Source organism: Pinus tabuliformis, chromosome 9, assembly GCF_031772625.1.
Source record: "Pinus tabuliformis cultivar Carrire ecotype Pingquan chromosome 9, CPIR1, whole genome shotgun sequence".
NCBI lineage: Eukaryota > Viridiplantae > Streptophyta > Pinopsida > Pinales > Pinaceae > Pinus > Pinus tabuliformis.
This window is the reverse complement of record NC_142307.1, coordinates 69,754,482-69,758,385: the sequence shown is the minus strand read 5'-3', so window position 1 is coordinate 69,758,385 and position 3,904 is coordinate 69,754,482.

Here is a 3,904-nt window from a genome sequence, read left to right as displayed (position 1 = left end):
AATTTTATTATTATCTTTAGTTTTCCTAGTTAGAATCTGCCTCCAGAATTTCTTAGGAGCTACCTTAGAGAGGTGTAAGATATTCTCTTGTCTTTTACGAATATACTCCCTTTTTTCCCTTTTAGTTAGGGCTTTGTATATTTTTATCTCGCCAATTTTAAGAGATTCATCAACAACTTCCTTAATTGCTCTCCTCGCACTTTTACAATCTTTGTCATACCATGGGTTGGTTTTGCTATTTCTTTTATTACTTGAAACTTCAATTGTAATAGCTATTTTAATTTCATGATTATATATAATATTTATTTCATTAAGAGTGTTTCATGAGAGAAAATAAAAGTAAGACATAACATTACAAGATGAAATAAATAAATAGAAGGAGGAAGAGGGAGGGATGGAGCGCGCGTTTAGGAGGCCTATCAGAGTGTTAGGGTAAAACCCTAGTTTTTACTACAACACCGACTGTTTCAACTGCAAGTGCCCGGAGGACCAACTGTTCTGTTTCTTCGCAGCTGTCTCCATTTGTCGGCGGTTACCTGTTTCTAGCATGGGCGATGTCATGGATATTGAGGAGCTTGATTACTCCGAGGACCCATTTCCCGACCAAGTCATTTTTGGTAACCCTAAACCTAATCTTCCGGTTACAGGTTCACCTCATCCCTCTGTTTCAGCTCTGTCATGTACTGCTCCGGTGGTCACTTTCCCTGGGCACAGTGCTTCATCGCTCGTCTTCGGGTCCTTATCAATTGACTCCCTTGCACTTGATTTCCCTCCGTTATCTCTGGGAACCCTACATATCCTCACTGCAATTTCGCCGCCATCACCCACTTTTGAGCCGAACCCTCCGGTTAACCACCTCCGGCCGTCGAGCTTGACATTATTTCCGGCACATCCTGAGGAAACCCCTGCATCTTGCGGCCAAAACCCTCCCATTTTGGCAAATTCTCTGTCAGGATGTTTTGAAACGCCTACGGTAAAGGTCAAATCAGCAGCCCAACTGCTTCAGGAAGGGGCTGTCCCACCAGACCCACTATCGGACCACCCATCAACACCGAGAACCGGGAAGCGGAAAACTAAGTGCGTGAAGGCAACTACAAAGGATATCACCATCCGATTTGGCGAAGGTACTGCTATTGGGGACACTATTTATATGCCAAGTACTGTGCTGGTTGGACATGTCCGAGGCAGGGCATACTCAGCGAACAGATTAACCCTGTGGGTGCGTGAAATCTGAGGGAGCATGCTCAAAGATTTGCTAGAGTTGCAAGTACTACCTAGGGGCTGGTTCACTCTTCATTTTGTAGAAATTTTGAATAATTTAACACATATTCAACAGAGATTATCCTGATCATGTACTATTGCGGAATAACATACACAATACATAAGCTCCTCTACGTTGATCATCAATATAGCAGCATCAATAACAATAAAACATCAAGAGCATTCACACATTAACACAGTATGTATCCCGGGGAAAGCATCTCGCTAAAAACCCCAACTATCTGTATATTATTGATTGAGTCATGTAACATTACACAGCATAATACTTCTCACAAGTATCTCCACCTCTGTTACACACAATACAGCTCAGATCTGATCTCCAAATCTCTTCCACTGCTTGCCTGCCTCCACTGCTCAATACCTGCTCAAGAACTGATGAGAATAGCTTCCCAAACTCGTTTTTCACCTGCAAAATAGTCACTCACCCTTTGTGGACGTGAGCAAAGCTAAAATGTGGGCCAAATACGTGAGCAAACTCATTGGCATGCTCAATCCTTTGATTGTGCAAGATCTGATGCACAACTATAGTCACAACTGATAGCAATCTGATTCTCTACCACCTGTCCCTGTTGAACTGAACATGCACTGACATGCAACTGAGTTAACTGATGTATTCATTAGTTGTATTATGAGTTAATAACTTGTGAATTAATTAATAACTAATCACTCAACTCATCTCTAGTCTATTTGCCAGTTAGACTAAATACAACCAGTTTAACAAAGCTAAACTGAACACAACTCCATCAACTCCACAATCAACTCCACCAAACTCAACTGATTGAGTTCTAACTGAAGTCATGCATGCAACAACTCAACTGACTCATAAGAAAAGCGTATTTCCTTCTGACAGCTGCATGTGCCACTTCTGTAGCTCAAACTGAAGTGCTCCAAGAGAATAAGATTAAGTTTATAGTCCAAATATTATTGTGAGATAATAATATTTGACTTTTCTATTTTTGACAGCCAGTCTAAAAATAGACTTTGATCACTCACACTGTGATAAAAAATAGAAGTCCATCTATTTTTCCCAACTTGATCAATCATCCATAAACATAGACATGATCCATATGTCTAAAAATAGACATAGTCTAAAAATAGACTTGCGCCAAAAATAGCCTGCGGGCCCACTTAGTGAAGGCGACTCTTTTCACTAAGCTCCATCATCTTGTTGCAATCTCAACACTCCCTCTCGACAAGATATGGATTATCAACAATCCCTATCCTGCCTCGGTGGTACTCGAATTTGCTCCTGGTGAGAGCCTTCGTCAGAATATCAGCATCCTGATCCTCCGTTGGAATGTACGAAAGTAACATGATCCTCCGCTGCACACAATCTCTGATATGATGGTACCTGATGTGCTTGGACCCAAAAAACCCGACCAAGATCATCCTCATCCACACAGATCTCTGCTTCCTGCTGTACCATGAAACTACTGTCGATCCGATACTGAAGACCCCTCCTGATGTGCTCTTTCTGTCCGTTGGGCTCCCTACCCACTCTGCATCCTCCTGCCTGTACCAAGATCCATATCCCAATGTGCCTCTCAAGTGGCTCAATACATGCTTGCCCGCCTTCCAGAAGAGCTTGGTAGGCTTAACCATAGCTTGTGAAAGCTGGTTAACTGCATAGCATATATCAGGTCGTGTATTGACCAAATACATCAGCGACCCCACCAACTGTCGATAAACAGTGGCATCCACTTCTTCTCCCGAAGTGGCATCCTCCTTCCTCCAACCTCCAGGAAGAGGAGTATCAACAGGCTTGCAGCCATACATGTTGAACTTATCTAGTATCTCCCGAGCATACTTGCCCTGAGAAACAAACAGTCCACCACTGCGCTGCCATATTTCCAATCCTAGGAAATAGCGAAGGAGGCCCAAATCCTTCATCTCAAACTCTGTAGCAAGATCCTTCTTGCATGAAAGTATCAACAGCTCATCACCCATTAGAATCAAATCATCAACATACAGTACAATGATAAGCAACTTACCCTCCACCACAATCTGGTATAGGTTCGGATCCGCCTTGCTCTTGGAGAATCCAAGTCCTGTGAAATAGCTGTCTATCCGTGTGTACCAAGCACGTGGTGCTTGCTTCAACCCATACAACGCTCTCTTGAGCCTGCACACATGCGACTCGCTGCTGAAGACTTCAAAGCCTTCGGGTTGCTCAATGTACACCTCCTCCTCAATGACTCCGTTGAGGAACGCAGTCTTCACATCCATCTGATGAATGTGCCATCCCATCTGCGCTGAGAGAGCAAGAATCGTCCGTATGGAAGAATACCTTGCGAAAGGTGCAAAGGTCTCCTCATAATCGATCCCCTCAATCTGTGAAAAGCCTCGGGCAACAAATCTTGCCTTGTACTTCTCCACACTCCCGTCAGCTGCCTGCTTAACTTTGTAGATCCATCTCGAACCCACCACTGATTTCCCTTCTGGTCTAGGAACAATCTCCCATGCACTGTTTCTGACAATAGAATCATACTCTTCCACCATGGCGTCTACCCATTGCGGGATCCTCCACAGCTTCCTCGAAAGAGGATGGCTCAGTCACAACACACTTGCTCATAATGCCATGTATCCAGGTAACCGATCAGGTGACTGTCTCTGCCTGCGTTGG